General features: G+C 43.7%; 1 protein-coding gene across 1 annotated transcript in view; it reads right to left on the bottom strand.

The window, feature by feature from the left end:
* The window catches only part of PIWIL2 (piwi like RNA-mediated gene silencing 2), a 2,524,398-nt gene extending 2,501,506 nt beyond the window's left edge, over positions 1–22,892 (bottom strand). The window contains exon 1 of the mRNA XM_069617761.1: positions 22,837–22,892. The gene's annotated coding sequence lies outside the window, so the exon portion shown is untranslated. The remainder of the gene's footprint in view (positions 1–22,836) is intronic.
* Positions 22,893–23,837: the final 945 nt, after the last annotated feature.

Here is a 23,837-nt window from a genome sequence, read left to right as displayed (position 1 = left end):
AAAACTTTGGGGAGAGGGTCTGGTCGGTACCCTCTCGAAAATGAACACCAGGGAAAAACTATTAACCCTTTCCAGTACTTCCATTGTAAGATGGGTTGTACTGGTTTTGTTCATAACTATTGACTAGTAAAGTCAATGGTAACTTTACATGCCCTGGCAGACAGTAGTCAGTCCCAGGGTATGGAGTCTATGTTTGGGGGTCTCTTTGACACCCCTGTGTTACTGCACTGAGGGTGCTGAGTAACACCCCTGTAAAGAGATGATACCTATGACGATGAGAAAAACCCCATAGACCATAAGCACACAAATAGCCTAAAACACACATCAGCAACATGTCTAAGAGTGGGAAAAAGAGTCTCACTCTTCGCAGGAGAAGGAGAAAAAAAATCCTTCAAATCCAGCAAAGCTGCTGGGGGACTCTATAGGTAAGGGAAATTAGCCTTAGAAGAGAATCCTCCCTAACAGACAGTCAGGGATGAGTGAGGAGGAGGCAGAGAGTAGCCTGAAAGAGAGCTGTGTGTCGTCCGCATAACACTGAAAGTTAGAAGTAAAAGTAGAGTTCCTGTGGGCCAAGGGTGCCATGTAGATATTGTAGAATCGGGGGGATAGGTTACATCCCTGGGGGACACCGCAAGTATCCCTGGGGGACACCGCAAGTAGAGAGTGATAGAGGAGAGAAAAGACCCAAGTTACGCCTGGGAAGGCCGGTCAGAGAGAAAGGAGGCGAGCCAAACCAGGGCCTGATCTGTGATGGCCAGGGTATCACGGAGAGCGGAGATCAGGATGTTGTGGTTCACTGTATTGAAAGCAGAAGAGAGGTCAAGAAGAATGAGGACAGAAGGAGAGTTAGAGTCAAGATTTGAGAGCAGGTCTTCACGGGTGTTCAGGAGAGCAGTTTCCGTGCGTGGGATGCTCTAATGCCAGACTGATGGTCATGGAGACAACCAACAGATTCAGTGTGGAGGGTAAATTGAGTGATAGCCAGCTTCTCCAAAAGTTTTCCCAGGAAAGGGGTGGAGATCAGCCGACAGTTTGCCGGAATAGAAAGGGTCGGCGGTGGGTTTTTTGAGCAGAGGGTGCAGAAGAGCGCTTGAGAGGGGAAAACTCCAGTGGCGAAAGAAAGGTTGCAGAGGTCGGCCAAGGCTGGAACGAGTGTGTCAATATTGCCCCTGATGATTTGGGAGGGGCAGGGGTCCACCAGGCTTTCATAGATAGGACTTGCCCAGGACTTCTTCAGGTGCAACAGGGGAGAAGGAGGAGAGGGGGAGAAGTAGGGGCGGCCCAAGAGATGATGGTGCAGCAGAGAGGACAGGATGTCCTGTGTTTTGGTCGTGAAGTTTGCTGCCAGGGACAAACCTGGATTGCTGCTAGAAGCATGAACTATGTAAATTAAAACTCTCTCTCCCACTTTCCTCTTCACCCCTCCCCATTTTCTCCCTTCCTTAATCCCCTCAACCTTGCCCAACCATCTTTTCGTCATAACTTTTCTTGTTTCCATTACAGGTGAAAAGAAAATAAAGAGTGCAACATCAAATTGTTCATTAAATAACAATAGAAATGTTATTAGTTCTACCAATTATAGAAGTCCCGACAACTGTTGACAGCATCTGCTAAGGGGGCGTACATAGTCACCACTCTCTGCGGGTCTCTGAATCTAGATAATCCTTTTCTACAGTCTCTTGGGTTCTCTCACACATATCCAATCCCCTTCCTTAATATTACTTTTCTTCACGCGTTTGTTGATATAGTATTCTTTATACTTCCTCTGTCTCTCTTTCACCTTCCTCACAACAGACCCCCGACGCAAAGATGGGAGTCAGTGTGCACGCACCGGGTTACGGCCCACCCAACAGCTTCTTTGCTCACCGCCGTGGCCCATCTGGGATCTGTGTCACAGAATCCGGGCTTCCACAGCTGCTCTGCTCACAGCAAGTGTCAAAGTCGCATACCGCTTCAATTCGGAGACGGTACATCCTGCTGGGGGGCCCTAGCCAGCGTCAGTGATCACACAACACAGGGTTTCTTGGTACAGGCGGTCTCAGTGACCATGACACGGCTCTGTGTCAGCGTAACCAGCTGTAATATCGTTGGAGCTTGGATCTCCTCCCTCAGCACAGCATTGCACTCCTACTACAGCATGGGTCTCGAACCAAGGAGCTAGAGCCGGGGCTGCTCCAAGGCAATCCAAGATCCTCGTCGCCAGTATTAACTTCACTGCCGACACAGAAACAGCAGGTATTAATAACAAATTTTAAAAAAGGTTCTTTATTATCCTATTTCAGTAAATAGGTCATCAGCCCCATATGCCTTCCCACAATCCATCTCCTTCAAAACGAAAAACATTCTTCTTTTTCCATTCCACACGAGGCAGCTTCATTCTAAGTTCTACCTACAAGTTCTCGGCACAGCATCAGGTTTAATAAGCATGTAATATAACCTCCTGAACATAACATTTCTAAATTCACTATATCCATAAATTGCCACATATAACACTCTCCTCCCACTGCCTCCACAACCGCCAACCACCAATCTGGTCACAAGATAAATCTGTTCAACGTGCTGTATGGGGTGAACTACAACACCAAGAAAGTATTGCTCCCAAATGTATGTTTTTTCCACAGCAAATACTTGGGACTGTCACTGGGAAGTTGAAGTGGGAATTATCCCACGAACCACAGGTAGCAGATTCAAACAGGGCTTTGATATTGCGTAAAGAAAGGAGAGGGTATCCAAAAACTAGGACACCCCTGCGCAACTTAGTACTGGTACAGAAATTCAATTGCCTTGAGGTAAAGATTTAACCTATGTTTCAAGGCCGTTTTACATCCCCTGCACCCAAGTAAAATTAAGTTTACAGTATAAATCTGTACTTCGTTCTAAGCTTCTGGTAAGCATTCAAGCAGTTTGACATTTGCTTTACTATAGTGTTGCCAGAATTTCACTAAAGGGGGAGGCTTCACCGTATTCACGTGGGCCAAAGGCAGGGAACGCAACACACTAACGAATGTATTTAATTGGAGAGTTATTGTTTACACACTTCAGTGACCAGCTGAATTTTGAGTTTCTATGATGTTGCCACTGTCCTCATTTTATTGACTGCAAGGAGGAATAAAATAAAAGTCGCAGCCAGAACTCGAAAATATGGCTAGTTACACAAAGATCTCTGGAGATCTGTTAATATGTGAACCTCGACCGTGGAGGGAAGAGCACAGTCAATTGAAATTCCCTTGCCCAGCTCTCGATGTTCTCTGTATTATTTTTTTGTACAGCGCCCCAATGCTAGGTTTGAGCTATAGAAATCCCATACTTTTATTAGGTATAGATTTTCTTTTTTTCCACCCAACAATAAGCTGCTTATTCCAAAGTAGAACAGTTCTAAAGCTAATAACGCAGATAAACCACTAACCACTTTTCTCAACTGACTACTTCATTAATACTCGTTTTGTAAGAATGTGCTGTTTCAGACCTCTCAAACACATTCAATAAATCCTGGCATTGTTACATCATATTTCATCGTCCTACACAGCTTTTCTATACAATTATACATTTTCTTTTATAACGCACTTTATATCAGAGATTGGTTTCTAAGCAATGGATCGGGATTCGAAACCTGTGTTACGCTGCATTGTCTTGCTTCCAAGACAGCGTGTTGGCCCTGAGCTATCCCCCCCCTCACAGTTTATAAATAAAGGCCTTCAAGCACCAGAATGCAATGTGATAGGGAGTCTAAACGCCAAGACTTCTTGACTATTTCACACCTGGTATGGAACAACTGATCCTCCTGCCTGATGGGTTGTATGCTTCACTCCTTAAAGACTTAACAATTCTACACACAGTTTGCGCTCTCATTGTCCTACTTGGGATCTTCCTTTTGTGCTAAAGGTCTTGGAAATTCTCCCCTTTGAAAAGATGTCTCTAATATAATTATTTTGTACTGCTCATTTCTTCTGGACATTACTTCTGCCAGGGGATGGAGAAAATGGGAGATCTGTTATGTGATCCACCTCAGATTTCTTCCTGTGGGATTGTTCCTTAGGCCCTCCCCTTTCTCCAGAGCCAAAGTTGTTATTCCACCAAAAGGAGGACATTGTTCTTACCCAGTTTCTTCCTAAGATTCCCATCATCAGATTCTATATTTTCCCTTTATGTTTAAAGATCAGTTTTCGTCTACCTGCTTTTATTCGATCTATAGATGTTCCATTAATCACCTTTGGGCCTGGTCCTTCAATTCTCCACCTTAGAATTTTTCGAGGCCTCTACGAGACTGCTGATGTTACTCTTCCTGGTGGCATATAGATTAATTCCCTAAAGGGAGTCTCCACCTCTTCAAGGAAGTTTTCTTTCCTGGCATATGCCACACATACGTGAGCGCATCACGCCCTCCTTCCGCAAGACGCTCGTGTCACACTACAAGTTGTCCTCAATAGTATCTCCACTTATTTTGGGTCAGCTATACTGGATGGTGTCAATAAATGTGTGTATATCTCAGTAATGTAGTACCGGCTGTGATATTTATTTAGACTGACGGTAATGCTTTCATTGCTTACGTACTCATGCTTTACTCCAAGGCAAAACGTCCTTGTCCCACTCCAACTACCCAACCCTATTGTGGTAGGCAACATGACATGCCGATGCCATTTATCCCCTCACAGGGGAAGGGGAGACGTATACAAAAGATATTTCTTTGGGGGTGGGAGGGTTGTTGCAGTGTTACCCACATTTTATTTAGAACAGGATGATGAAGAGTAGGACTTGAGTAGAGGATTTCTGCTAAATAAGAAGAGCATTGTGGGGAAAGCGCAGAGACTGACAACTAAACTGAATTGTATGGGGAGCCTACAAGACCCACTCTTCTCTGGGAATTGGAGTTTTCAGACAAACACAATTTAGCAACTTGTTATTTAGCAGACCCAAGACAACAGTTGGCACCAAACGACAAGTTGTGGCACTTTATAAACCCCTCCTAAAATTAAGAATTGACCGTTTTCAGAGAAAGTTTAAAGTCAGTCATGGAATGCAGAAGGTAAGCACTACTGAACTATGTTAATTTGAAGGTGAACTTCTCCATCTTCAATTCCAATAAATCTCACGCTTAAGTGACCCCTCTTCAGACCTCAGGTTGCCTCCATACAGTCCAACTAAAACAGCAGCAGCGCCCCCTCCCCCCGGATATTTAATCACACAAAGGGCACCCGTTTCAATAGGCGAACCACCACTAACATATAGGCCACTGATTAGCAATGTTCCATTCCACAGTGCTTCAACATACAAAACGTCCCTCTCACCACCATGAACTGCACTCCTGATGGCCTTTAATCCCAAGACTCCCCTTGTGCTTTCTCCCAAATACCCTTTCGCTCCTACAGTATTCTCTTACCCGAGACTTCCACACAACTGGTCACTCATACAGCCTCTCACTCCCAATGTTAGTCTTACCTATACTGGTCTTCCCCCTGGTTGCCTATTAGCCCTAATGACACCAAAGATCCTCAACTACACCCGCCCTATTGTCTCTCCTAAACCCACAAGACCATACAGGGATTTTTTTTGCAAAGATAGTAGTGATCTCAATTTTCCTTATTCCATGCACAAATTATCCAATTCCGCTTGTTGCTTTCAGTTCTGGGACATGCCTTGAATTTAAAATAGGAAAAACAAAAACTACTAGGTGCGGACGCAAGTGGACTGAAAGGTGGTCTTGTGGGTCTTTCCACAGTTGCTGTGCTGCTGCTTTGCTATTGGGTGGAGCCTTTACACCTGACCAGGCACTGCCTTTAAAACCATTAGTCCGGAGCGGACTGCAAATGGACTGGAAAGTGGTCTTGTGGGTCTTCCTACAGTTGCTGTGCTGCTGCTTTGCTTTTAGGTGTAGCTTATACACCTGAACCAACCACTGCCTTTAGAACCATCAGTCTGGCGCAGAGCGGACTGCAAGTGGACTGGAAAGGGGCCTTGTGGGTCTTCCTACAGTTGCTGCTTTGCTGTTGGGTAGAGCCTGTACACCTGAACCAACCACTGCCTTTAGAACCATCAGTCCGGCCCGGAGCGCGGACTGCAAAGTAGACTGGAAAGTGGTCTTGTGAGTCTTTGGGCATCAAGGGTGCAAGAATCAGCCTTTTGGTAAGGTCACTTACCCTGTAATCCCCACTTTTGCTGGTTCGACCGCTCCAGAAAATTGTTGCAAATAAGCATGTCGATGCTTCAACGTGTCCAAACTACAGAGTGGAAAGCCAATTTGTTGCAGAGTGGTAATCAAGTTTTAAACGCGACTCCCAATCCCCATAGTGGTATGTGCTGAACAAAACTCTGCAACTGTAATAACGGAAGGCGTTTGCGGAACTCTGGGCAAGGGTGATGGCGGGAGTGCGTTGTGTCAAGGGGGTGGGGGTTAAACCAACATAACTCGCCTTGCTTATACTCTAAGGTAGTGGGCAACAGTTGCTCACTTGCAGTTACGTCCCCTGATGTGGTGTCCTCGCATTTGCATAATGATATCCAATTTGTGCACAACAATGGGGAAGACCTTGATTACACAAAACAAAAGTCCTTCACTGGGTCACCACATTGACTACACGCAAACCCAATTAACCGGAACATGTCCATGGCCCAGAAAGAGCTTTCAAATAGCATTCTGGCCTACAAATTGACTTTTGATGCTGATGGGACTGAGGGTGTGGTGAAGGATTCAAGGGTGCAGCAGGTGAACCAATTACACAACTTAAGACCCAATTATGCTCCATCATTCCTTTTAGCATTTTTGCAAAGATATGGAGGGAATTACAGAACGAATACACCATTTTTTTTTAAACATGTTTTTATGGCATTCGTTATTGAACATACATTTTGGATTGTAAAGCAGTCATATCAAAGTTATGTTCTAGCGACTGTGGTATTAAGTCTCAAACAACATTTAACAATAAACAACAACTTTTGTCTGCGGCTGCTGAGGTGGGTTCTTAGCAGTTTCTGCTGAGATGGTGTGGTGGTGTTAGCACTGTTGTGGTGGACATGGAGGTTCTTCGGGCCAGGACATCTGTCGATGTTCACTTAGTGCTGTTTTCAGTCTGTGTAATGATTTCGTGCTTTTTCAGGGGGGTTTGTTGTCTCCTGTGAGGGACAAGTCTCTGACTAGGGCCTTCCATGCTTCCAGGGTGGGGCTTGTATCGCTGTCTGGACCTTTGTTTCCCTGAGTCCAAGCATTGGTCTCTGCTGTTGTCCATCTTTCCATTTCTCTGCTCCATAGTGTGTATCGAGGGCCTCCGGGAGTTTTCCATGCCGTGGCGATTGTCCTTTTTGCCAGTACATATGCCAGGTCCATGAATTTCACTTCGTGTTTATGCTTGCTTAGTCGTGGGTATGTGTCCAGTAGGCATTCCTGTGGAGTCCAGTCGTATCTGCGCGCTCCCACTCTTCTGCATGCTTGCGTGATCTTGGCCCAGAATCTTTGTGTTTTGGGGCAGCTCCATAACATGTGTATTAAGATCGCCTGTCCATTTCCGCACCAGGGGCAGTTTGGCGAGGCTTGTTTGTTGAAGCTTGCAACTCTGAGGGGTGTCATATGTCTTGTATAGGATGTTCAGTTGGATAAGTCTGAATCTAGTGTTTCTGGACACCTCCTTCGTATGCGCCAGTGCCCTTTCCCACTCTTTCTCTAACATTGTGTCGCCTAGATCCTTCTCCCATTTTTCCTTTAGGTCGCTGCTGCGTGGGTTGGGCCTATCTGCTAGTTGGTGGTATAGTCTGGACACTGGTCTCCAGCCGTCGCTCAAGTTATGCATCTCTGCGAGTATGGGATTTTGTGTTGGTTCTTCTGGCCAGATGTCCCATTTTGTCTTTTCTGTGTGCTTGACCCGTTGATACCAGAGAAATTGTCCTTTAGCCAGCCCCACCTGCTCGTGGAGCTCTTCAAACTCTCTAAAGACCCCATTCTCGAACATGTCCCATATGCGTACAGTCCAACCTGTTCCCATTTCCTCATTGCTGGTATGTCTGTGGGCACTTTACAGACATCGGCCAGCATTGGGACATCCGGTGCGTAGTGCTGCTACATTTGAGTTATTGCCTTAAATTCTGTTCCATATATGTCTGCCCAGTGTAACAATCATCGGCAGGTGTGTTGTGCTCGTTGGAGGGTTCCGCAGAATTTCTTTGATATATATCGGGGCTATCAGGTGCTGCAGGAGGCCAGTCTCCGGTGTTTTTTCATCTGATAGCCATCTTGCTACATGGCTGATCTGTGCTGCCAAGTAATATTTCTCTAGGTCAGGAAGTTGTATCCCTCCCTCTTTGTATGGTAGTGTAAGTGTGTTCAACGATATTTTGTGCCTGGCTGGGCCCCATATGAAGTCTTTCAATGCTTTTAGTTTACTGAAGAAGGGTGGTCGAATGTAGTGGCATAAGGTTTGAAAATGATATAGGAACCTCGGGTGTATTATCATCTTGGTTATCGCTTCTCTTCCCATTACGGACAGTGGTAATTTGGACCAGAATCTCATGGATTTATGTAGGGCGTTTTTCACTGCTACTGTGTTGTTTTCATGTGCGAGTTCTGGTGTGTGTCTGACGTTTACCCCCAAGTATCTTAATCCCTCCGCCTGCCATCCAGCTCCCACCTCAGGTAAGTCCTTGGGGTTTACCCCTCTCAGTTTTGCCAATGGGTATGCGCATGATTTATGCTTGCTGAACTGTATCCCGGTGTAGCGCGCATAGTTGTCTAGTATCTCTAATATCGTCGGAGCGTTTATGTGCGGCTCCCTCAGGTATAGTAGCACATCATCGGCGTATAGGGATATTATGTTGTGTGTGCTGCCGATCTTTATACCTGCGTCAAAGTGCTGTTTTCTTAAGTAGATGGCTATCGGTTCCAGCCCTAGTATGTATAACATGGGGGATAATGGACAGCCTTGTCTGGTACCTCTCTGTATCCCCCAAATCCTGGACACCGTATTCCCGGTGTTCACTCTAGCCCGGGGGTTGTTATATATCACTCTGACCCATCTCACAAATCCCGCTCCGAAACCAAAGTCCCTCAGCACCTCCACTATCCACTCCCAATATATAGAGTGAAACGCATTAATTGCGTCCAAGGACAATACTGCCAGTCTTTCCTCACTTCCCGCTGTCTGTGCTATTATGTGCTGTAGCCTGCGTAGGCTGGCCGTGGTATTGCGGCCTGGCACGAATCTCTTTTGAGCTACGTGTATTAGTGAACCCACCACTCTTGCTAGTCGTTTGGCCAGTATGGAGGTCAATATTTTACTGTCATAATTCAGCATCACCAGTGGGCGGTATGAGTCGCAGGCTTCGGGAGATTTGTTTGGCTTAAGTATCGGGACAATCAGCGTTTCTCTCATGGTTTCCGACAGGGTCCCTGCCTCAAACGCCTCCATGAAGACCTTGTGGAGCACAGGCGCCAGGGTTGGCTTGTATGCTTTGCAAAACTCTGGCGGCAGACCGTCGCTGCCCGGGGTCTTACATGTGGCTAAGGATCTAATGGCTTCTGTTAAGTCTTCTACAGTAATGCTTTCGTCTAGGGACTCCCTCTGTTCGCTGCTTAGTTTGGGTAGGCCTATTTCTTCTAGTTTTTGTCTGATGTCGGCTATCGGTACTTTGGTGTCGTGGGCATAGAGTTTAGCAAATGCATGGTTTACTGATTGTTGTGTCATGTGTGTTGTGCTCGTTGTCTTTTATTTTCTGGGGTAGGTGTTTTGGGTGTTCTCGCTTGCACAACCAGGCCAATAGGCGACTTGGTTTGTCTGCCTCTTTCATTATGCCACGTGCACAGTAAGAGCACACAAATTTGGAGAGCCTTTCCCAGGCTTCTTGGCATTGCGTTCTGATCTCTTTCAGCTTTGGCTTGTCTGCCTCGTTGGGTTGGGCATTCAACTCTAGTTGCTTTATTTCCTCTTCCTTGGCCTCTAGTTCGAGCTTTAGCTGTCTCCGTAACCCCCCCAGCTCCTGCTATCACCTCCCCCCTTGTCACTACTTTCAACGTTTCCCATAGCGTGCCCATTTTGCTTACGCTGTCCTTGTTTATTTGCATGAACTCCTCTAGCTCGCTCACCACCTCACAGCAAACCTTGCTATCTACATTTTATAAACCTATTTATAATTTAAAAGAACAATGAAGAAAACAAGTCTTGTGCAAAAGACTTGAGCTCTACGGTGGGAGATGATTTAATTCATGCCACTGAAAAACGAGATATCACTTCATCCATCAACTCTCAACAAAGCTTGTTGGAACCTCCATCTAATTAACAGCATCATCAATTTAACGAGGATCTGGATGGAGAAGAGAACTCTAACAAAAATAATTCTGATACCCCTCATTCTTTAAGTAACGTGCAGACATCTGAGGCTTATCCACTGTCACGAAAAAAGGCTGAAACATTACAACATATTGATGAAAGGAAAATGTCCAACAAAGACGAATCTGTTGGATCTCCACAGATTTCGTCTATTTTAGTGTGGATCAGTGTTCCTGAAATTAATGGAGAGAAGAGTCTAACTAGATCCTTTATGTTACAGGCCTTTCAGAAAATGCCTGCACTCAGAACTTTAGTCTCCAGTGATATTGTGTGGATTACCCTTCCTTCTATTAATAACTATAGGATGGTACTCTAAGTGCAATCATCAATAATTGCCGAATTAATCTGGGCACACAAAAGAGAACTGAAAATGCTCGGATTATCTGTATTCTCCTTACACTCAATTGAAGAAGCAAAGGAATTTAATGAGACTCCACTCCAAGCAGTACAGACTGCCAATTCATCATCCGTGGGGAGTTCCTCTTTGCAATCTTCAAAGGGTTCAGTAATTGCCCAATTAGCAGCCATTTCCTCTAATACTAAAGATTGGTCTTGGTGGTCTGTTGTATTGAGCACTAAGGAGGAACAAAAACCAGTCTCCACATAGGAGCAAAAGTGGGCTCAGGGTGATGTCTTGGAATTCGTGTGAACTAAGAATCTTCTAAATTGGGCAACTAGATTCTTATCCCCTTTAGACTTCGACATCATCCTGTGCCAGGAAACAATGTCTAGCAAGCAAATTCAGCTCAATGGCTTTATTGCCTATCAAATGGAGGCAAAACTTGGCCGAAAAGGGAGGCCGTCAGGGGGGGTAGCGGTCTTCATAAGCAACATACTTTCATTTTCTGTGCTAATGTTTCAGAAAACCCAATCCTTTGTGGCCATAATTATCAAGACAGGAATAGGAGATTGTGACAGTTTCCTAATTATTTCGCTATATTTCAATCCTGTGGTCACCTTACTAGACCAATTGCAAAATCTGTTTTGTGAGGTATTTCCTAACTTCTCTCAATGCAAAGTAATTTAGGGAGGGGATTTTAACTCTGATTGTACGAGGTATATAGCATCAGCTGTGAATTCATGCAGCCATTTTAAATCATCCCCTGCTACAAGGAGAGGTGAATTAATATACGAACTGTTGACTCAGTGGAACATTGTACTGTCCCGTTTTGATGCCAAGGAATGTGGATACACCTGGAAACGTAATCATATGACTTCATGTATTGAATATATTGCATTGTCTGAAGTTTTATCTTTACTATCTAGCGAAGTTGAAATTATTGCGTCCGAGTATAGTGATAATGGTATTTTACAGCTATCAATTCAAATGTCTACTCAGATTTTAAAAAGTGATTCTGTGCATGTATTGATCGAAGGTGGTCGGCCAGGGGCATCCCTGAGGTGGACTTCATCTACATGCATGAAATTGAATGCATTGATTACAATGTGTCTCATTGAAAGAGAAATATTGTGTACAGTCGCTAGGGTCAATCTGTTGACACCTATAGAAATTGCCCAAATGATTAAGGCTTCAATGGCAGTTTTGATATGTACCCATAAGCTAAACAACAAATTGGATAATCAGTCGTATGTATCTACCAATGTGATCAGAAACTTTAGAAAATCTACAAATGCTGAGATTAGGAACTTAAAATAGCTGTCTCTTAAGGACATGGAATTTCTAATTCTAAAAAAACGAATTCTTAAATGTCATAATCGAACTAGGAATTATATAATCTATCTTCATCATACTACTAATCAGGCAATGATTACTAGTCTATGTCATAATGACAGACGGACAACTTGGGCCTTACTAAGGGGGGGGATGACACCACAGCAAGGTGTGAACAATCCTCTAACATTTCCGAAGAAGTCTGGACTACGTATTTTAAGACTAAATACGCGCTTCCTGTGAGATTCAACAACCAAACAACTACATTTGTGGCTGGGGATGTAGAAGGCTTCAAGGGTTGGTCATTGGAGGACATACTATGGGGCATTGGTAAATTAAACAACTCAAAAGCTCTGGGACATGATTGTATTCCGCCATGTGCCTTAAAGCACAACCCTGAATTGTGGGGGCCTTTGTTAAAAATTCAATTTGATGAGATCTGTGAGTCTATGAAAATACCGTGCTCATGGCTAAAATCAATCATTGTGCCCATTTACAAAAGGGGAGCCAAAAATGATCCTAATAGTTTTCGTCCTATTGCACTTATCGATGCTGGGGCCAAGGTATTTGCCATCTTACTACTTCAACAGTTAAATGATTATCTACAGAAACATGTTATTTTCTCGGGATTTCAGATTGGCGTTCGAGCCCGAATGGGCACGGCATTAAATGCAACAGTCTTAGCACATCTGCTCCATCAAACGAAAATGCTTAATGCTGGTACTTTGTATATGACATCTGTTGACCTCTCGGCTGCCTTCGATTGTGTGGTGCATACCATCTTGTGGGAGAAACTAGAGCGTATGGGTGTTCCAACTTATTTAAATTTTATTGATTGCGAAATTACATCATGGCACCTTTTTATGGTGCGAGTTGGCAACACAGGAGCCACCACACAGCCGATTGCTACCGAGGTGGGGGTCAAATAGGGATGCAACTTGGCGGCGACCATGTTTAACCTCTACCTCTGTGACATCGAGCAAATTTGGCAAAATGAAATCTGTTATCCTGCAAAGCTTGGTCACCTGAAACTACAACGGATGGCATTTGCAGATGATGTGTTGATTTTTGATCAGACTCCATATGGTCTTCAGAAAAAACTTGACATATTTTCAGAGTACTTATTCAAACACAATCTTCAATGCAATGTGAATAAATCAAACATCTTTAGCTTTAAAAACTAAAAAAGAAGAAGTACTCCGTGAAATGGGCCATCAATAATCTTACAATGCCTGTTGCTACAACTCTGAAATACTTGGGTTATGATGTGACTGATTGTAACAAAAAAAAAAAATGTGGAAAATGAACTTTAAACTTAAAAACTGCTGTATTAGGTGCTCAAATGAGGATAGTTTATGCTAAATTCTGTAAATTTTCAATGGGGCCGTTGTTGGAATTTTAGCTACTAAAAGTTGAAGCCATTTTGCTGTATGGGTTAGATCTGTGTCTGGTGGACATCTATTCCATACTTGACCAGATTCAGGGTCACTTATGGAAAACCACTCTTAGAATGCCCAACTCACTTCCGAACTGTGTACTGAGACAAGAACTTGGTTTAACTGCTTTATCAGCCAGATATCACTGGAGACAATTATCTAATTTGGCAAAAATGTTGTTCCCACCAGTAAATTCAATCTATGAAGATTTTCGCATTATGCTTCAAACAGGAAGTCCGTTGTCTGTGGGAACATTTTTCAAACACATGACCAGTTTACTTGATCAAATTGCACTAAAACCTATTGATCTTAAATTTCAATGTGCACATGTAAAAAAACGACTTTTCGAATTTGATTGGACAAAAACTCTGAATGAAATGCACACTAAAAAACTATACTCGGAAGTAGTGACTTTCGCGGCAGCAAGGATTCCGCATAGAGCATATTTGCTCAAATTCCCATCTAGCAAGTTGCGAGAATTATATTTGAGATTTAAGCTTAACCAACTGCATACTTTAGAGAAAACAGTTTCATGGAATAGGGGCAGTTGTTTAAATAGCACACTGCTATGTCGTTTGTGGTGATGGCGCACAGCACGAAACCTTAAAGCATTTAACAATGGAATGTATTTACTTTGAAGCATGGCGCTACTCAATTATTGGAACTCACTTCCTTGGGACAACGCAGAATTCTAGGGAATGGTGTTGGACGATGTTCATGTGGGGTTATTCACTTTAATCGAATTTGGCACTGGCTAAATTCCTTGTTATCCTTGAACAAGAACTAGATTCCAAGTATGTGACTAATGTATAATAAGTCAGGTTCATTTTCGTGAGCTCCTCCCATGTCCTTTCTTGTTGCCAACTAATGCTAAATTTAACATTGTACTGATAAGATTTCTTCAGACATTTTGCATAAAAACATTGGACTTTGTATTAAGTACAAGAAATCCACGTAAGCTGTATTCTATTGGTTATGTTGCGGGAGAGACTTTGGTTCTATTTAAATCACTGAACAAAATACTTCCTTGTAATAGTATTGCGATTCTAAATGAAATTTATATGATTTGAGGAATTCTTTGTAATTTTTGTAATAATGATTAGGTCTATGTTGTAACAGTTTGTTTATCAAACTAATAAAAAACTTTTAATAAAAAAAATAAACTCCTCTAGTTTGTCCCCAAGCTCTTCCTTAAATGCTGGGTCTGTAAGTGCCCAACTGTTCTACCATTGTGTTTAATGCCTGTGTGGATGTGTTGGCCCTCTGCTGTGTCGAATCCGATCTGTCCAGGGCTGTGTTTTTGACGCAATTGAAGTCCCCAACCCATATGAAAAAGGCCGTCCCTGTGGTATGTCATTTTAGCGCTTATTTGTTGAAGGTGTGCAGGTATGCCATGGTTAGGGAAATAAGAATTCACTATGCATACCTTAGTTTGTTCGATCATTCCCCAGACTGCCAGGTATCTACCTTCCTTGTCGCCTTCGTACCGTACCCCAGCAGTTGGAATGGGGTGTCTGGGCTCACCCACGTGAATACCCCTCTTGCATACTTTGAGTAGGACGCTCCTTACCATTGGCCGCCCAATCGCTCTTTCAGTATGATTGTGTCTTCTACCGTTCGGTGCGTTTCCTGGAGTAGGGCGATCAAGATCTTTTTTCATTGCAAGTAGGATTTGATTCGGTTTTGTCTCATGTAAGACCTCATACCCCTCACATTCCAGGTCAATATTCTGAGCTGCGTGGCCGTCTTGGTTTTCCTTTCTCCCCGCTCCTACCATGCCCTGCCGAGTTCAGCCTGTTATTCAAGAGTGCTTCCTCCAGACCTTGGGCGGGTACCTCCTTATTTCCATTAGCATGGGCTCTGTTGGCCCCTTTCCCACCTATTGTTTGCGGCAAGCAGACAGTGTGACAACAATAACAAGTAACAAACAGAACTGGTGCACCTAGCATCTGCATTAGATGTGTAGCGCTCAGGTGCTCTCGCGCTTTCTGTTCACATTTAGGGTTTTGGGCGCGAGCGGTTTCGTGCCGGTAACAGGCCAGCACTGTTAGGTTCGTGGGTTGGGGCTTTGCGCTTGGTTGGGGAAGTCAAGCTCGTCTTGTGGCCATTTGGCGTGATCTCAGTGCTTCAGTGCTCTCGTCGTTCGTTTATGCTGTTCCTCATGCCAGTGTGTCTTTTTCTTTGTCGTCCGCCAGGTTGTTATGCTCCAGCCACATGTTGGCCGCCGCCGCCGCAGTTTCCAGGAATATTGCTCGCCCTTTGTGAATCACTTTCAACCGTGATGGGTATAGTAGCATGTATTTCAGGGTGTGTGGTCTGAGCCTTGCTTTGATCGGAATAAAAGAGTTCCTCGCCTTCTGTACTGCCAGAGTATAATCAGGATATATGGTGATTTTGGAGTTCTCTCTTTCTATTATACCTCCTTCCCTGGAATATTTGAGGATGGTCTCTCCATCTTGGAAATTGTGAATTTATGCGATTATAGGTCGTAGGCGAGACCCCGATGGGGGTTTTTTCTGTAGCGATCTGTGGGCACTCAACCACGAAGCCCTGTGGTAGGTAGTTGGCTCGCTCCAATTTCTTGTTGTAATAGAGTCTCGACATAGCCCGTCGGGTTTGAGCCTTCGGTTCCCTCTGGCACTCCCAGTATCCTTATATTGCTTCGTCTTGCACACCCTTCGGCATCTTCAGACCTTGCATCCAATGTGGCCACCTTCTTTTCCTGTTCTGATACTCTGATTCTGAGATCCGCAGTGTTTTCTGTCTCTTCTTGAAGTACTTTTTCTGCGTTAGTTACTCTCTCTGTCAGGTTTCTTGCGTCCGTCTTTACTTCTTCTATCTTTGTGTCGATAAAGGTTTTTAACGCTGATATGGCCTCTAATACTTAGCTGTCCTTGTTGGTTTCTTCCAGTGCTTTCTGGGGTTCATTTATGGGGTCCCCTTTTTGTGGTGTCTGGTGTGGTTTGGTGGGAGCAAACGAGTCCATGATGGTGGCCTTCCCCTTATTTCTTGAGGATGACATTGTGTCCAGGTGCGTCGTCCGCTCTGTTGCTCTGTTGTATGCTGTGTACTGGGGATTCCTCTTTGCTTTTTTCAGTTACTCCACTGTCTTGATGCAGCGTTTGTCTGGGTTAGAGGGCAGTGCTATTCCTGTGCTCTCTAGCTAGCTTATGGGTCAGTAAACTGACTATGGGCTTGTGTCCTCTGCACCAAGGTTTAGCCTGTGGTCGTTTTGTTAAAGGCTTGGGGGTTGGATTTTGTCCCCAGTTGACTGTGGCTGCAGACCAAGGCCAATTTAAAAATAATTAAATGAAAATTACACTCCTAAAAACACCACCTTGCGATGAGACTTCAATATATTACCACAGGTATAGACTCACCGGGCCGACTTCGATTTCAGCGCTCCATCTTGTACTGGAGTTGCTAAAGAGGTGGTGCAAGAGAATGCTACAAAGGTGGATCTGAACAGCTACTGGAAACGTTGCCTGAATCTCAGCGACGTGGAAACAATGAGGGTGTCAGGTGGAAGGGGAGTAACTGGGATGCAGTGGAACACATGGCAAACCAAAACATGGATGTGAAAACACACAACTGGTCGCCACAGTGGTTTTCTCTCCTTAAAACATGACCAGACAGAGTGAGGCACTAGAAACATTGACGAAAGTGAGTGAGGCAACCGACAGCCCTTCTCCGTTAGTGGACCTGTACTCGAAGGAAGCTGAAGCCCATTTGGAAACTTCAAGCCGCAGGAGGGAAGGAAATACAAACACAACGTTGGAACTTCTGGAGGACTCACCAAACATTGATCAAGCTGGTTGGACTAGAGTAAGTAGGCACAGAAAAACAAATATGAAGCTTCAGCAAAAGAAAAAAAGCAAAAACCTACTAGCCTCTAATGGTAACAAGCGTTAACTCAAAAACATACTTAGTGCATTGTCCGACAAAGACACGAACTGCAATGTGGAATGAAATCAAATAATACAAGAAGAGCTGGTTCTGAATACAGAACGTAGAGGCTAGGCTTCAAAGGGGACTCTAAAGAAAAAACAAAAAAGGTAAATAACTACATTTCTGGGAACTCCATTTACAACTAATTCAGGGGTGTTGTCCTCGATGGTACAGTCACTGGTACTTCAATAACTAATGAGGGAAATACGGACTGTATTCTACTATCAGTCATCCAGTGACGTCATGACCCTTCCTGTACCTCAAAATCTAGAGGCTGTCCGGGTGCCAAATGTACATCACAGGAGTCGAGACCGTCGCACCCCCAGTTCAAGTGGTCAACAAACAATTTCAAGGGACAATGGGTTGGATAATTAACCCTCAAAAATATGGTCAGATGCACACGAAAAGGGGTCACATGTTAAAAGGGTTCCAGGCAATCCCAGCACTGCATGTCCTACGTTCAGATGATATACAAAGGGTAGCCTTTCCAAAAAAAGGAGCGGAGAGATTGGTATGCTATTCTGCTTCCAATCTCATAGCCCAACTCATTTCGAAAGATCTCAAAGCTCTTAAAACCTTTGGATAAGACCTGGTTGAACTACAATCTTCGAAGAACATAAAATAATTTTTGGATTAACCCTCTCTAGCCTAACAGGTGGTACTCACCTCCTCAACTACAGTGGGTGGAGGAGAAGGAGTAGAATCTGGGCTTCAGGCCGCAATTGAGTTGTTCAAGAAGTCAAAATACAAGCCTTTAACACAGGGCTGCTAAAGGTTGTTTCTGTGGCTTCCAGAAACAAACTGCTCCTGATTGTCTGATCACTGCTACTGTAATCCTTCTTCAAAAATCTATGTCCCCAAATGTTATTGAACTGGAGGGATACCACACATACTGCAAAACTGTGATTAGAGGCACCAAAGGACTCCCCAAATGTGGACTAGTAATTACCATTGACCTCAATTGTGATTGTACTCACCCCGAGGTCCCGACGAGGTCCCACGATCTAATAGCCTTTAACATCTTTTCCCCAGTTTAACCGCAAATTTATTGTTCGTGAACGTATACTGGAATTATCCAAATTTGTCCTCTCGGACCTTCACCTTGAGTTGGATGATTTACTTGCGGGTTGGTTGGAGAGGGAAGGAGAAAAAAATAATAATCAGCAATTATTTTGGGTGGGGAGGGGATCTAAATGCAACCTGTGTAAATGTTCAGAAGGTAAAGGGTTTGGCTTCTAAGGGCTTCTGAGAACTGGACCTCCTACTCTAAAAGGGCGTTACTTGGTTCATTGTGGCACCAATATTTGACGAGCTGGGATTTAAACATATGCCTGCCTGAGAAGGAGGAAATCGATAACTGGTTTTACACTTGGAGTAGAGGTCCCATGATTTAATTGATCAATAATTTTCCAGTTTCGTCCGACATAGGAAGGATATGTGAACTGCCATCTAAAGGGGTAGCTTCTGGCAGTGATCACTTTCCGTTGGTACCGACACTGCGCCTGCCATCTTCCATGCCTTGCTTTGACCCATTGTACTGCCTTTGCCAATCTGGCAAGGGATGGTTTCAACAGTAAAGTGGAACACTGAGGCATGTAGGGCCTTTATGATCGTGTGGGATCACTTGAGGAGGAGGGTAGGAACTACTGCTGATAACTATAATCAAACCCTATTACATTGTATGAAACATTTCATAAATTGGGGTCAACCCCATAACAAAAAAGTGCCCTTACACTCCTTTGACTTGAGGATGAGGGAGGCTAAGAAAGCCAAGAGGAAGGCGATTAGAGCTTTGTTACACACTCTTGGCAGAGTCACATTTTTACAAACAAAGAATAATTGCGGACTTCAGACGACTTCTGAAATCACTTAAGATTAGAATCTCATATTAGAGAAAATCAAGAGGTACTTGAAACCTTACATGAAAATGACAACTCAAAATTCTGGTCACTTGAAGGTGGAAAAAAGAAAGGGTCTGTAGAGAAAATGGAGTGTACGATCACCGAACAAGTTTGGGTCACCTACCTTGGTATTTAGTTTTTAGTATTTATTTTATTTATAGAGCGCACCAGGCCCGAGGGTAACAAGTAGTCTCTGCCAAAACTTGAAGGGAAATGCACTGTGCTTTACAGGGAAGGGGATGATCAGCTTAGTTGCCCCTGGGAGGAAGACGACATACTCTGGGAAATTGGTTGGGCAAGACCATCTAGGGGTCCTGGTCCTGATAACATTCCTCCAGTGTTAATTAAGTACTACCCAGGGGCGTGGTTGCGTCCACTCTGGGTTTTATTTAAGCATGTGTATACCACACACTGCGTTACTTGCACATGGAGGGAATCGATTATAATACCCATACATAAGCAAGGAAACAATGCAGATTTCAAAAACTTTAGGCTTATTGCTCTTTTAGATTCTTCGAGCAATATGTTTGCAACATTATTACTGAGGATCTTAAGGCTCAGATTACGTCCTTGAATCTACTTTTGGGCTATCAGGTGGGTTTTTGCTCAGGAATGGGGACATCGTTAAAAGCGACTACTATGTCCCACCTACTTGCTGCTGTCAAAAGGGATGTGGTAGGGACTGTGTATATGGCCTCTTGACATGTCAAATGTATTTGACACAGTAAGCACGAACATCTTGTGGACTAAGTTACTTGCCTGGGACATTTCCGGTCAAGATGGTGCAATTACTGCCACAGCTTCACACTAATACATATGTGAGGGTTAGGTTGAGTATGGAGCGAGCCTTGACTAACCCAATACCGACATTTGTTGGCTTGCGTCAGGGCTGTGTCCCGTGGCTGCCACCTTGTTTAATCTATACATGGCTGATTTTAACAAACTGTGGTAGACAAGCGTAACAAACCCGGTCAGAATGGGCACGTTATCCCTTGACTGTATTGCTTTCGCAGATGACATAATACTGTTTGATAAAACTCCCATAGGTCCGCATAAGAAGTTAAGTTTCTTCCATAATTACACCGTAGAAAATAACCTCAAAGTGAAGGTTATATTTACCACAAAAAAGTGGCCTTAAACCTTTGAATGGAAAGTAGGAGATTATCCCCTTGAGAGAGTGCATATCCCCTTGAGAGAGTGCAAACCCTGAGGTACTTGGGTTACTGTTCAACTAACAGTTCCAGGGATGGCTGGAAACAGTTTCTCAAGGGGAAATTCACCCCGCTGCTGAATAAAATGAAAATAATACACTCCCAGTTATTACGGTTTTCTTTGCAGCCGCCAGTCCAATTTTATTTGTTGGAGGTGGAACCCATATTACTCTACGGTCTAAATATCTAATTGACCCAGGGCCTTACTTAAATCCGATACAGGGAATGCTCTGGAAGAGAACTATGGGTCTGGCTAACACTGTCCCAAATGCAATTATCAGACACAAGTTTTGGTTGATCTCCTGGCATCAAGAGCTACTTTGCGGAAACTAGCAGAGTTTGCCAAACTACTGAATCCTCCGACTAACTCTTTATCAGAGGTAGGGGTAAAATCAGATGTCAAACTCAACGATTACGCTAAATGATTTCAAAACACGAATGACTGAAATTTTAAAATCTAGTTCGCTCTTCAAGGGAGGAGCTAACTAACAACAGTTAAAAAGAAGCTGTTTAAGCATGACTGAGCAGAGACTAGGGATGTGTTGACCGTACACTCTTTATGTAGAGTATGCGAAGTGAGATACAAATCCCTATTTCTCTGTACAAAAATTTGAGCTTCATATTTACGCTTTCAATTGAACCAATTTCCCCACGCTGGAATGGAAGGGTAAATGGGGCAATTCTCTTAATGACACGAATTGTAGGTTTTGTAAGAACAACTGAACAAGGGAAACCTTAAAGCCCTTGGTTATGGATTGTATTGCACTTAGTGAGCCTAGAATACGGTTTATGGGTTCCTTCCAGCTGACCGAGTCACTGTGGATTAGACTGATGTGGGAAAACCGACATAGTTTGATCTTATCGCTGTGGCTGTGTGGCTTTTTGAGAATACTACTGGTAAAATTGGAGGCTTTTTAGAGAACTGTACTTCCGATTACGAACAAAACACCATATTAGTTAACAACTCTAAATGATTCCCAGCAACAAACCTAAGGGTGAATGGACAATTTACATATGCAACAGTACTAAACATTTATGAACACGATTTTAATTAAATTCCTATCCTGGAATATATATTTTGTTATGATGTTTTAATGATTACTTCGCTTGCTTTCTCACGTTTTACTGAATTTCTACTGTATCTTTCTTCCTTCAAATTTTGTACAAATAACTGTATGATGTGAAAGAGTTACATACTTATTTTATAAACCATATCACAATAATAAAAAAAAATTAAAAAACTTTCAAGTTCCAGAATGCAAAAACATTTACAAAAACACCATCAGGACTGGATTACTCATACATGCAACGGGGAACTTTCAAACTCTCGAGTTTCTCAGGATAATCTGTAGTTCTCAATCCCTACGACTACACCCACCTCCCCTCCCCCAAGGATATCCATTTACTTTCAGACAGGGGTGCACCTTACTTCGACAATTCAAAAATATTCTTTAGACCCTAAGTCAGCAGTCCCATGTACACCAGCAGCCACAAAAGGGTTCCAGTACCATGCATGTCAACAGTATCAATTTCATTCTGGGGCCCCTTGTCCATTCCTTGTTTTAACTTTGCATTCTGGGACTTGTAGCGAGGGGTCATAAACGGGGACATCTAGGACTGGAGTAGTGTCTCCCAAATGGATAATGCTGGCATGTGCAGTATTCCACGTCTGGTCAAATTATCTGCATGGTCCACAGCTTCCCTTGCTGCACAGGCTCGTGTTAGCCACCTGCTGTGGCACTTCAGACCCAGTGTCCCTTGTACACTCCCATGGATATTGCCAACCCACCCCTTACCTGAATTATCCTGTCACCCTATACGATCTAGCGTTCCCGATAGATACTAAACGGAAGCAATCATAAACCCATCATCCGTAGTAACTCTTCCTTGTCAGGAAGCATTTTACAGTAGACCACTTACATATCTAACCTTAACCCATAGTTGCCCCAAAGGGTGCCCTCTACTGCGCAGAACTCCTCGATGTTAGCACTCTAATGCGTTCCCATAACAAACGCTGCCCCTGCCTTAAAGATAAAATCACCGGAAGAGCCCAATGTCTCAGGGAAACTGCGCCTCCGTCCTGGGTTATGATTCGTGCATTGCATTCTGGAAGCTGTAGTATATCACTTCAATGGCATTAAACAGACTAAAAGTCAAAGCCCACAATAATAGGTCAAACACACACACCACCGATCACGCGGAATCATGTGGTAACCTCGCAGAGATGCAAATTATTGGCCGTTAATTTCTTCTTGCCCAAAAGTGTTTTCCTCACAAAACTAAATTCCACTGCGTCGTCAAAGAACACGAAAAGTCCCAACACCCCCTGCCTAACACATCGCGTTTTCTGGCAGAACATACCTTACAATCCACCGCAAAGAAAACAGAAACAGTCGCCACACCTCACGATCTACGCAGCGACCACGAATGGAGCTCCGAGAGTCCGAACCCAGCCCACGCGCGCCTCCAACGCAACCATTGGTGCAACAACCTGCCAATCTGAAAATCAATGAGTTTCATTGGCAAGTGTAATTTTCAGGCTCAGCAGGTAAACCCAAAGGGCCAAGCAGGGCACCATAACGTCACGAAGACGCGCACGTGCCGCGCCTTAGCTCAACTGGAGCTCCTCCTTGAATTTCTTGCGTAACGTTGGAGGCACCCTAAAGAAAGCAAAGTGGAAAAGTAGTTCCGTATTACTGACTCTCACAGAGTGCCTGCCCTCCCGCAATTTCTCCGGCACAAGTGGCAACCGAAAATGCATCTATTACGTGGTGTCATGAACTGTTATGTAGTTTCACCAAACGATGTGACACTACTGATGATTTTCATAGGTTTATTGTAAGGAAGTCACTTCTACATTATAACATCTCCTCCTCCACATTGTTTCTGAAGATAACAATGAACTATATACACTATAACTATGTACACGTTTACACTCAACACATGGCTTCCAACTTTACACTCAGATTGTTTACATGTAAGGGATACACATGATGTTCCTGTGGTGATTCTCAGATGGCATATGTGAATAATGTACCATTAGTGTAATTTTAGCGAACTCAATGATAATAAAAATCCTTCTTGAAATTGTGCACAATTCTTCTAGGTCTCATAGAGTTTGTAATGTTACTCTGATGAATGGTCTTCCTCACTTGGTCAACTTCACTTGTATTTGCAGAACACTCAGCTTTATCACTATGCATCATGCATCCATCCTTCCATGTTCCTTGCGGGGAGTATCTATTGTCACTGTTCTCAGATCGGCCTTTTATCTTGGTTAATATCACATCGTCACATGACCACCTGTTGCCATCCTCTAGAGTCACTGACTTCTTTGAGCATTTGACCACTCTGTGGGGAAC

This window comes from Ambystoma mexicanum, chromosome 10, assembly GCF_040938575.1.
Source record: "Ambystoma mexicanum isolate Mex_15411 chromosome 10, UKY_AmexF1_1, whole genome shotgun sequence".
NCBI lineage: Eukaryota > Metazoa > Chordata > Amphibia > Caudata > Ambystomatidae > Ambystoma > Ambystoma mexicanum.
Note: the sequence above shows the minus strand (reverse complement) of the source record. Positions and strands in the feature narration are given on the sequence as shown.